The sequence below is a fragment of the Panthera uncia genome, chromosome C2 (genome assembly GCF_023721935.1).
Source record: "Panthera uncia isolate 11264 chromosome C2, Puncia_PCG_1.0, whole genome shotgun sequence".
NCBI lineage: Eukaryota > Metazoa > Chordata > Mammalia > Carnivora > Felidae > Panthera > Panthera uncia.
The window spans coordinates 107,182,668-107,195,937 of NC_064810.1; positions in this window are offsets into that span (position 1 = coordinate 107,182,668).

Sequence of the window (13,270 nt, forward strand, 5' to 3'; positions counted from 1 at the left end):
ATTTGTACCTGATGCAAACTGTTTACAATTTGTTGCATGCAATAGAAAATCATGGTGGAATTCATGCGAGGGAGCAATAAGGTCAGCGTTGTACATGAGAATGCCCAGCCTGCATTGATGGTCATGGAAATCACGGACAACAGGGCAAAAAGGTAGGCAGACATCTGCTAGAAAGCTACTACAATGAAGGGTGCCTGGGTGGCTCAGTTGGTTAAGCATCCGGCTTTGGGTCAGGTCATGACCTCATGGTCCATGGTTCAAGCCCTGTGTCAGGCTCTGCAGTGGCAGCTCAGAGACTGGAGCCTGCTTCGGAGTCGGTGTCTCCCTCTCTCTCTGCCCTTCCTCGCTCACACTCTCTCTCTGGAAAATAAATAAACATTAAAAAAAAGGCTAGTTCAATGATTTTTTAAGTTTACTTTTTATTTTGAGAGACAAAGAGAGCAACAGGAGAGGGGCAGAGAGAGAGGGAGGGAGAGAATTTCAAACAGGCTTCACACTGTCAGTGCTGAGCCTGACGCAGGGTCCATCTCATGAATCGTGAGATCACAATCTGAGAAGAAATCAAAAGTCAGACACAAGTGACTGAGCCACCCAGGCACGCCAGCTAGTACAATGATTCTTATAAGAGGTGTTTTTAAAATAACTGAATGATCTTAGGCAATTAAAGATTAAAGAATCCATAGGATTTAGTGATTTTTTAATATTGAGGGTAGCAAAGAAGCAGGAATCTAGAGGGACTCCCGCATTTGGGCAGCCAGGTGGGTCTGTCACTTCACAGAGCGAGGGATCATTTAGTGGTGAGCTGTGGATAGGATGTTGGACATCTCGTTGAAATTGTAGCATTTCTGTCATGTGATAGAATGTAACAGTGGGGTGTTTGTTGCTTCCAACAGTCCAGCAAAACATCTAAATATCTGTTATGTGACACATGCAATAATTATCTGCTATGATGGGACAAATGAGACTCAGAAACATTGTAACTTCAGGTTTCACTCCCCAAGCAGTTTTTTGATTGACCATAACTGACGGACTGAAAATTAAATTTCAAAACGTGGAATTGAGCCTATTCTCTGGCTAAACTGTTCCATGTGCTCTGATATTGCAGGGCAGGAAAGTCCCTACGGGGACACGCTGCACTTTCCCCTCACATGAGGACGTGACTAAGCTCAATTACAGAACCATGCTCATCCCCCAGCCACATTCCCAAGCAGCTCTGAAATTCCCGCATTGACAACGTATAAAGAAAGGGGAAGAGTGGAGATTCTATGGCACAGCTTGTGTGGACACTGGGCATTCACAAACCTGGAACTAATTTTAGCTTGGAGGGAGGGCTGTCTGTGGCAGGCACGTCGAGGCTGCCCATCACCACATACTAAGGAACATGTGCATCTGATTCACTGCCATTAGACCTCTCTGATGCATTTCCTGTGGACATCTGTGGCAAGAGCAGGGAGTTGAGTACTACATCACAGCAGCGACAGGAAGAACCCAGATTGGGGACAGCTGTTCAGCCTTGGCACAGTTTACCTTTAAATCTCTGGTTCTTTCTGATTCTGACCTTGAATGGGGTTGCTGATTACAAACAGTCAAAACTAGGACAAACAAGATAAAGAAAAGAAGTGTGGCTTCTAAGCAACCTGTGAGTGGGAAACTTTGCATCTTACCTTGATATAATCATATTGTAAATGTAATCAATTCCCAGCTTCTCTTGGATCCATAGTTTCCCAGAAAAATCGCCAAATGAAATAGAAATATCTTGATTTTAGACTCGTGTTTTCTGCTTTATGCCTTAGCAATTCATTTGCAAAGATAAAGTTTATCTTTAACCCCATCATTCTTAATCCTTTCCACCAGATAGACATTCTTACCAGTTCAGATTATTGCATTTCCTTACATTCTTTAAGTCCAAATGAAGTCTTTAAAATTCACCCTGATCTGTACGTGCAGATGTATGCACATAGAGGCTTTTAGTGTATATTTTTATTATAATGTTTACAATTTCTGAAAGCCAAATCCTAAGGAAAACTCACTGCTGTAACTAATTGTTATGACCCTTTTCAATGTTAAAAAAAAATCCCTTCAAGTACAGTGACTTGGGAATACTTCACAATAGTTTGCTCCATGCACATTAATATGCTATAACTTTCTAAGTTAGGCCAGAAAAATTAAAGAAATGAAAGTAGGATCCATTTGACAAGGGCAAAATTTGTGTAATTGAAAGCTCCAAAAATATTAAATAATGTGGTCTGTCTTGTTTTTGCTCCTATCAGACTAATTGTATTATTATAGATGAGTTGTTTGTTCCCCTAGCCCACCTGTGATATCTAATGGCTATCGGTAGAGGGTAGAGGCTGCAGTTATATTCCCAAGGGAAACTAATCTCTTCCTGTTCCCTCTGATTATGCCCATTTCCTGCTGCTTCTGGAGCTGGGTAGGGAGGCAGATCCCAATAAGGTATTTCTGCTGGGATCGTCTGACATCACAAAGATAAGGGATAGGTTTAGTCACATTCTTGCTAAATTAAGCCAGTATCAGGGTATTAAAATAGCTGAAGGTAATGGAGCCTATCCCTAGTCTGTTAAACTGACAGTATTGCTTTTTACTCATTTGAAACTCAATGAGTTTCTTTCTGCTAAGGAATTCGGGGTCAGATTAATTTCTCTAGTAACTCTTTGAAGTAGGTGCTAATAAAATTAAAAAAAAAAAAAAAGGTTTCCCCATAAAGTACAATTTTTCTCCTCCTCTAATATCTCCAATAAATTGCTAAGGCACAATTTCACATTCTAGCAGGGAGTGATTAATATTTCTCTAAAGTCTCAAAGAAAAAGGGTCAGGTTAGTACTCTTCAATCACAAGGATGCTCTTCTTCCCCCCAAATCAATCATTTGTGGGTTCACCCTTTTCCTGGGCCCGGAAAAACCTCTCTTAATGCTGAGCTGTCCCCCTCTCATTAATCCTCTCAACTGGTTACTGAAAACCTTCTTTAATTCTCTCCATTATTTCTAGCCCTGTGACCTTTTAAAGACTTTCATATATTTCGTGAACTTTCACTTCTCAGTTCCACAACACTGTGCTAACACTGGCCTCTCCCATCCTCTTTTTCCTGTGTCTACTGAACAAAGCATCTTTGCTTCTCCTTTCATCTCTTTACCATTTCTTCCTTGCTTTTATCCATCCTTCTTTACGTTTCCATGAGGCCCATGGTCTTGTGGCCCACAACTAACAAACCTTCACCAATTAGTCCCGTGTGTTTCCTGAGTGGCAGACTCATGTTTCCTTCCATTTGCAGGACACTGCACATACGTGTGCTTCTGGGACCCGGCAAATTTTACACAACCAGCATTGCCCAAGTTCATCTAGGCTTCATACGTCCAAGTGGTCTTTCATGACTTCTTTAATACTGTCCATATAGTTAAGTTCCCAAGTCCTAGCCATTTTTATCTCTACAGGATCTCTTGACTCCTTTCTTTACATTCCATTCCCAAAGCCAACATTAGCCAGCATGAATTCTCTTCTCTTATTTTTCCTGGATTATTATATTAATATTTTAACTGTTATCCTTACAAAAAATATAATTTCACCTTTTTTTGATCCCATTTCATTGTTCACTTTAGTCCGTGGTTGATTGGTAGATGAGGCAAGGAAGAATTGTCCCCAGTAAGTTTGAGAAGAAACATAGCCTTGCTGATACCTTGCTTTTGGATTTCTAGCCTTGAGCTGGGAGAAAATACATTTCTGTTGTTTTAAGGACCAGTGGTGGTACTTTGTTAAAGCAGCCGTAGGCAACTAATACTGACATCTAGGAGATCATTACATAGATTAAGGGAGAAAATCTTCCAGGTATAGGTAACAGTATGTTCAAAGGTGTAGAAAAGTAGAAGAGTGCCAAGAGGAATCCCATCAAACAAGTGAGTTGTTTAAAGTCTTTGACTTGTGTAGTTCAATGAATAATAAATACACAAACAAACAGTGTGTGGTGTTTCTTATTATTTCACACAATGAGTATGTGCCTCAGAATGAACAAAAGAAATGAGACACAAACCTTAGCCTCTTTTTTTCTTTTCCTTAGCCTATCTCTTAGGCCTCTCATCATTGAGTATTTTGCCAATTGGAGGATTAACATAGTTGTGCCATATACTTTAAAAAAATAAATAACATGGTTCCTAAACATGAGCCAAACACTATATTTGGTTCTCAACCAAAGAAACAGGTACCTATTCCAATATGGACAAAACACTGGATATATTTTAATTCCTGGCAGGTCTTTTACAGGTTTCTAATTTGGCACCTTCTTGATGTGTTTTCATGGATAATTTTGGTTCTAAATACTTTTTGTCTGCCTGCTGATTTCAGGCTCTAGAGCTCCTTAGTAAGATTCAGCTTTACTGTAAAAGGTTATATGATGCCCAATTTTCTGTTTCTGAAAGACCTCAAAGTTGGTCACTCATGATTGGGGAAATGCAAGTCAAAACGACATTGAGATATCACCTCACATCTGTCAAAATGGCTAAAATAAAAAAAATATAAGAAACAACAAGTGTTGGTGAGGATGTGGAGAAAAAGGCACCCTTTTGCACTATTGGTAATAATGCAAATTGGTGCAGCCACAGTTAAAAGCAGTATGGAGGTTCCCCAAAAAATTAAAAAATAGAACCACCCTACAATCCAGTAATCACATTACTGGGTATTTACCCCCAAAACACAAAAACACTAATTCAAAGGAATACATGCACCCTGCTGTTTATAGCAACATTATTTACAATAGCCAAATTATAGAAGCAGCCCGTCGACTGATGGATAAAGAAGATGTGGTATATATAAATAATGGAATATTATTCAGCCATAAAAAAGAATGAAATCTTGCCATTTGCAACAACATGGATGGAGCTAGAGAGTGTAATGCTAAGTGAAATGTCAGTCAAAGAAAAACAAATACCAAATGACCTCACTCATATGTGGAATTTAGTGAACAAAACAGGTGAGCAAAGGGAAAAAAAAGAGAGGGAGAGACAAACCAAGAAACAGACTCTTAACTATAGAAAACAAACTGATAGTTACTAGAGGAGAGGTGGTAGGAGGATGGGTAAAGTAGGCCATGGGGGTGACGTATGGAATTAAAAAAAAAATCTCAAAGTTAAAGGGTAGGGTGTAATTCATCATCAGATGGGCAATTTTTATTTTCTTTACCAAGCCAGTGAAATTCTGAGACAGTTTAACAAATCTTTCTTTTTCTTTACCAGCATAAAAAGAATTGCCACATATATTGGATAACTACATATATTCATCCACATTATATAATATATGCACGTGCATGTGTTGTGTGTGTGTGTGTGTATGTGTGTGCATGCATACATACAGTGGGGAAACAGATGAAGAGAAATCAAGGAATTCTTTGAAGTTATAGAACTAATAAAGGGAAATTGTAGGATATTAATTTATATATTCTAACTTCAAGTTTAATATTTTTCCGACTTGAGTATGATGACTATTCTATATATATGTGATTTTCCAGCACAGAGGTCCTCAATGGGGAAAATTTTGCTTTTCGGGCAATATTTGGCAATGTCTGAAGACATTTCTCTTGTTCCACTGTGGGTCGGACATTGGGGGTGCTGGTGGCAGCTGGTGGGCAGAGGCCCAGATCTGAACATCTTACAATATACAGCACATCCCCTCAGAAATAGAGTTATCTAGTCCAAAATGTCAGTAGAACCAGGATTAGAAAATTGTGATCAAGCATAATGGCTAATAATGAATATTACTACCATATGCTAAGAAATAAATTATTCCTAAGCAACTTTTCTTTACCCTTGAAATATCCCTGATTAATTACATAGTATTCTCACTTTACAAATGGGGAAACTAAAATGGAGAGGTTAATTTGCCTCAGCAGGTGATGGGGCTAAAACTCAAACACAGATATTATTGTTGCTGAGGACTTTACTTTTTTAAATTTTTTTTTAACGTTTATTTATTTTGAGACAGAGAGAGACAGAGCATGAACAGGGGAGGGGCAGAGAGAGAGGGAGACACAGAACTGGAAGCAGGCTCCAGGCTCTGAGCCATCAACCCAGAGCCCGACGCGGGGCTCGAACTCATGGAACGTGAGATCGTGACCTGAGCTGAAGTCGGACGCTCAACCGACTGAGCCACCCAGGTGCCCCGGACTTTACTTTTAACACTACATTCTAACCAGCTCACTGTCAGGAAGGTCATCATATGATAAAACGTGATTCCAAATAACTTTCAGTTAAGGATTATTTTATGCTTTGGTTGCCTTTGCCTGACAACAACTATTGTATTGTATTGTATTGTATTGTATTATATAAGACAATGATGTGGTGTAAAATTTGCTGAAATCAATTTTCGTTGGCAGAACAAAATCAGTCATACAATGAACACAGGATCATGTTATCCTGTCTGAAAAATAAATGTTTGTGCCTGATTTATACCTCGGAGAAGTAGAAATGTAATTTTAAAATCCTTTTACCTCCTTTAAGATAAAATTTATAAGGTACTTCTGTGATCACCTAGCAACTTTTATCCAGCTATATTATTGTTGAGAATGTTTTTTTGAGAAAAAGAATTTTTTTAATGACCAAGAGACCTTAGGAATTTGAATTAAAAAGTGGTCATCAATAATAGCGGGCTGCCTAATTCAGAACAACATTCCCACTGTGAACAACAGAAAAACAAAGGAAGATAACATGATGAAATAGTGAAAAAGCAGGGGTCAAGATCTGGAGAAAGAGGTAACCTAGAAAGTGAGTCCTCAATTCAGGGCCCTAGAGGAAAACTCTAGGGAAAAGGATCAATTCTTGATGAGGTCTGAGAGCCTGAGACGGCAGTGCTTTGACAATTTTGTACAGCAAGAAAGACACAGTGGAGGCTAGAGCCTGCCAAAAGAAGGAAACCAGTGAACCCCTCAGTGCTTTGGATTTAGACTCCAAAGGATATACCTTAAAGAGGAGGATGTACTGAAAACAATCTGTCCCTTCTAAGATACTTTTTACTTACATACTGTTTTCACCTTGGGACATCTTTTTTCACATAGGCTATATGCAAAGTTATCCTTTGATAAGGCATATCTCAGACAAAGTTGTGAAAGATTCAGAGTGAAAGATTCACACACACCTCCCCCCCCAACCCACTTATTGTCATCAGGACCTTTGGACTTCCCCTCCAGTACAGCCATTAGTTCTGGCTCTCTGGGAGGGACCTGAGGGCTCTAGAATCATGGAACGTTACAGCTGGAAAAAAAATCTTAGATTATTTGTTCAGACCCCCTCATTTTACAAATGAGTAAACTAAGGATCAGAGAGGCCAGCATACTTGCCCTAAATTACTGCACTAAGGAATAAATACCTGTTGTAAAACTTAGTAAACCATCATAACCATAAGTATTTCACCTAACACATTAAGAAAGCTTCTAGCAAAAGAAAAGGACTTTAATAATGGGGTTTTAGCTTGCAGCCGGCCCAAAGGGACATCTGCAGATCACAGAGACTGTCTCACATATATGAAATTATATGATTTTGCTGCAACTTGTCAGAACATCATTTTTGTCCCCAGCCTCTCAAAGGGCAGGTATAAAGGTCTATTCTTGAAGTCAGTAACCTATGATCTAGTGGCCCAATGTAATTTTAGGTGGCACACATAGTATTTGTGACCACATTCTTCTACGCTTATCCTTATAATTCAAGAGAGCCGTAAACAGATTATCAGCTCCTGCTTGGACACTCTGGGTCTAGTCTCATAGGCCCAAATCTATTCAACAACATTTTTACTCAATTCTTATATTGTTAAAATTTTTTTTCATTTTATTTTCTTGTGTTTACTATACTAGGTGTGAATAATGATAATTTTTGCTTCTTTTTTGTTGAATTTTGTTCTTTTTTATTGAATTTGTTACATATAAATGTTCATTTACCTAGAATTTCAGAATTATAGAAATAGCTTTTACCATTGATATATCTTTGATTTTCTTGGATAAAACCTACATTGGTCATTGGTTTTATATATATGTATCTATATATATCTATATATATATAAATCCCAAGATTCTGGGATCATGAGTCAGACACTCAACTGACTGAGCCACCCAGGCACCTCTATATTTTTCTTTTTTAATCATTTAATATACTATTGATTTAAAGTTGCTAGCAATTTATCACAGATGGTGGCATCTTCATTCATAAAAGACATATGCCTTTAGCTTCTGTTCTCTATGGGAGGTAGGCAAGGTAATAGTTAATAGCTTGTCTTCTAGAACCAAGTTACTTGAGTTCCATCTCAAGCCCACCATTTATTAATTGTGGGATCTTAACCTCTCTGTGTATAAGTTTTCTAATCTGTAAAAGGTGATAATAGTATCTATTTCATAAGCATTTTGTGAGAGTTAAATGAATTTATATTCTTGGAACACTTACAGTAGTCCTTTTTATGCAAAAAGCTCTTTATAAGCATTAACGTCTTTCTGGCCATGTCTTAACGTCATTCTGGCCAGGTTTTGCTATCAATATGCTAACCTCATAAAACACACTTGGAAGTGATCCTTCTTTTTCTATGATCTGGAAACACTTAAAAGGCAGAATAATTATCTATTCCTTGGGGATTTGAAATAACTCAGTTATGAAATCACCCAAAACCTGTGCCCTTTGGCAGGGGGTGGGGATAGCATATTGACAAATTCACATTTTCTTTATCTTCTTGGTGTAGTTTTTTAGATATGGGTAGTTTACTGGAAAATTACACTTGCTATTTGAAAATATTAAGATTTTTCAAATGTATCAATATATGGGTTTTGTTTTTAATCTTTTCTTAATGAAACTTAAAATATATGTATTCATTTGTGGCATTTTCAGAGTCAGGTTATGGTTTGGTTATCAACTTATTCTTTATTTGTTCCTTTTTTCCATTTAATTCTGATGTCATCTTTTAATATTATTTTCGTTTTTTGGGTTTTTCTAACTTATGTTAAATGCTTTAGTTTGTTCTTTGGTACAATGTTGGCAAACTGCTTTAAAAGTGCGAAGAAATAGTTAAGAGATGTTTCTTCTCTTTTTCTTTTTTCTTTAATTTTCTTTTAATGTTTATTTATTTACTTATGTTTTATTTTTTAATGTTGATTTTTGAGAGAGAGAGAGAGAGAGACAGAGTAGGAGTGGGGGAGGGGTGCAAGGAGAGAGAGAGGAAGATGCAGAATCCTTAACAGGCTCCAGGCTCTGAGCTGTCAGCACAGAGCCTGATGCGGGGCTCAAACTCGTGAACTGCGAGATCATGACCTGAGTCAAAGTCAGGCGCTCAACCATCTAAGCCATCCAGGTGCCCCTGATCTTATTTATTTATTTATTTATAAATATAATTTATTGTCAAATTGGCTAACATACAGTGTGTAAAGTGTGCTCTTGGTTTTTGGGATAGATTCCTAAGATTCATTGTTTACACATGAAAACAGTGCTCATCCCAACAAGTGCCCTCCTCAATGCCCATCACCCATTTTCCCCTCTCCCCCACCCCCCCATCAGCCCGTAGTTTGTCCTCTGTATTTAAGAGTCTCTTATGATTTGCCTCCCTCCCTCTCTGTAGCTATTTTTTTTCCCCTTCCCTTCCCCCATGGTCTTCTGTTAATCTTCTCAAGATCCACATATGAGTGAAAACATATGATATCTGTCTTTCTCTGACTTATTTCACTCAGCGTAATACCTTCCAGTTCCATCCATGGTGCTGAAAATGGAATGATTTCATTCTTTCACATTGCCAAGTAGTATTCCATTGTATACCTAAACCACATCTTCTTTATCCATTCATCAGTTGATGGACATTTGGGCTCTTTCCATAATTTGACTAATGTTGAAAGTGCTGCTATAAAACATCGGGGTACATGTGCCCCTATGAATCAGCACTCCTGTATCCTTTAGATAAGTTCCTAGTAGTGCTATTGTGGGGTTGTAGGGTAGTTTTATTTTTATTTTTATTATTATTTTTTTAAAGTTTATTTATTTTAAGAGAGAGACAGAATGTGAGCTGGGGAGGGGCAGAGAGAGAGGGGGACACAGAATCTGAAGCAGGCTCCAGGTTCTGAGCCATCAGCACAGAGCCCAATGCAGGGCTTGAACCCACAAACTGCGAGATCATGACCTGAGCTGAAGTCAGACACTCAACCAACCGAGCCACCCAGGCGCCCCGGGTAGTTCTATTTTTAATTTTTTGAGGAACCTCTAAAACTGTTTTCCAGAGTGGCTGCACCAGTGCACATTCCCACCAACAGTGTAAGAAGGTTCCCATTTCTCCACATCCTTGCCAGCATTTGTTGTTTCCTGGGTTGTTAATACTAGCCACTCTGACAGGTGTGAGGTGCTATCTCATTGTGGTTTTGATTTGTATTTTCCTGATAATGAGTGACATTGAGCATCTTTTCATGTGTCTGTTGGCCTTCTGGATGTCTTCTTTGGAAAAATGTCTATTCATGTCTTCTGCCTATTTCTTCACTGGAATATTTGTTTTTCAGGTATTGAATTTGGTAAGTTCTTTATAGATTTTGGATACTAACTCTTTATCTGATAAGCCATTTGCTGGCAAATATCTTCTCCCATTCCTTTGGTTGCCTTTTAGTTTTGTTGATTGTTTCCTTTGCAGTGCAGAAACTTTTATCTTGATGAGCTCCCAATAGTTCATTTTTGCTTTTAATTCCCTTGCCTTTGGAGATTTGTCGAGTAAGAAATTGCTGCAGCTGAGGTCAAAGAGGTTGTTGCCTGTTTTCTCCTCTAGGGTTTTGATGGTTTCCTGTCTCATATTTAGGTTTCATATTTCATCCATTTTGAGTTTATTTTTGTGCATGGTGTAAGAAAGTGGTTTAGTTTCATTCTTCTGCATGTTGCTGTCCAGTTTTCACAGCACCATTTGCTAAAGAGACTCTCTTTTTTCTATTGGATACTCTTTCCTGCTTTGTCAAAGATTAGTTGGCCATTAATGTTTATTTATTTTTGAGAGAGAGACAGAGAGTGAGTGGGAGAGGGGCAGAGAGTGAGGGAGACACAGAATCCGAAGCAGGATCCAGGTTCTGAGCAAGCTTTGAGTACAGAGCCCAATGTGGGACCCAAACCCATGAACCGTGAGATCATAACCTGGGTCGAAGTCAGACACTTAACCGACTGAGCCACCTGGGCACCTTCTTTCTCTTTTTCTAACACAAGCACACTATATTTATATGTTATTTGTTATGATTACATTCTCACTAATTAGTTAATTGATTCATTCACAAATATTTATTTAGAACTAGACATTGTCCAGGGTGCTGGAAGTGAGTGTAGGGCAGTGAACAGTAAACAAAATGGGCATTGCCTTCAACAAGAATAAATGCAGTGATTAAATGTGCTCTGAGGACAGGGGGATGCTTTTCCTCTTTCTTGGGTTTGAACTGATAGAATTCTACTGCCTAACCCTTGAGGTCAATTATGATCAGGAGTCTTTATTTAAAATTTTGACAATTTTAGCTTAACTGTACACATGTATTATTATTATTATTACTTATAAGGATTTATACAAGTTTTTTTTAAATCAACTTCCTATTGATACATCTTAGAATATATGATAGCTAAGTAAGTTGGTATCCTCTGTTGTTCAGTATGTTTGCCATGGGCTTTCCAGAGCAAGATGGTAAAAAAAAAAAAAAAAAAAAGTTATATCATAGACCCCTCTTTCTCTAAAAATTAAAAAATTGAAAATAAGTTTAAAACAGCAATTGCAAACATGCATGAAAGAAAATATTAGTGTAGTAGTAGGAGTCAAACAAATAAATACATAACCAAGCCAGGGAAAGAGAGGTAGAATATAACAGGCATTGTGAAGATTCCTTCCCTCATCCCTCCTGTAAGCCATTGGGGGAAAGATGAATTATATCCTAAAAAGTATCATTGATCCTTACCCTTTCACTGTTCCCTTCCCCTCTCACACAGTCATTACAGTTCAAAGACAAAGGAATGAATAAAGACGTCAGCTTGGGAAGAACTCTCAAACCCTTTGAGAGTATGAAATATAAACAGCTATCTATCAGCACACCAGAGGCAGGCAAGTCCACTAGGGCTTACCCAGCGAGAGGTGAGCTGAGTAGAGAAGTCTGAAAAGGTATAATAATCAGCCAGATTAATTGGCCTTTTATTTTTTTTTAAGTTTATTTATTTTGGGGGGTGTATGTGGGAGGGGCAGAGGGAGAGAGAAAGAATCCCAAGAGGGCTCCATGCTGTCAGCACAAAGCCTAATGTAGGGCTTGAACTCACATACCACGAGATCGTGACCTGAGCCAAAACCAAGAGTCTGATGCTCAACTGCCAGAGCCACCCCTAATTGGTCTTTTAAAACAGTTTAGGGATCTAGTAAAAAGGATGCCAAATGATAAAATAAAATCATCTTAGGGGAGAGGCACTTGGAGAACTGCAGGTGAAAGCCCATCAATTTTATTTTCTACAAACCAATGTCTTATAGTTAAAAACAAAAAAATACCTGAGTGGGAGGAGACTGAATTCAGCTAAAAAAATATGGTAAGGGAATTGAAGATCTGGGATTACTATCTGAAGTTGCTGAATGGAGAAAAATGAGCTATATCCTAAGAGTAGTTCCATTTAAAAAATTCTTAAAAAAGAAATAAAGCAACAAAAACCAAAACCCCCCAAATCTGTGGCCTGACTACAACGAGTAAACTAAGGCCCTGAACTCTTTTAAAAAAAGGCAAACCAATTTTTTATTATACTTTTTGTATAACATACATTTAGAAAAACACATAAATCACAAGTATACATCTCTGAATTTTCACAGTTAAGACACCCGCACAATTGCACCAAAAAGTGAAACCTTGCTAGTGCCTCCGAGATCCCCCTTGACCCATTACTAGTCATTCCCTATTTGTCCCAGAAGTACCCATTATTCAAACTTCTCATCCCACAGGTTAGTTTTTTAACTGTTTATAAATGGAGAATTCATGCAATAGACTTTGTATTACTTTGGGCTGTCAGGGAAAAAAAAAAACGGCAAGACTTAGTGGCTAAACAACAGAAATGTACTTTCTCATTTCTGGAGGCTGGGAGTCCCAGATCAAGTTTCAGTCAATTCAGTTTCATGGCAGGGAGCTCTCTTCCTGGCTTGCAGACATTTTTCTTTTTGCTGTGCCTTCACATAGCGGAGAGAAAGCAAGTTCTCTGGTGTGTCCTCTTAGAAGGCACTGATCCTATCAGATTGTGGCCCCATACTCATAACCTCTTTAATCTTCATTTTC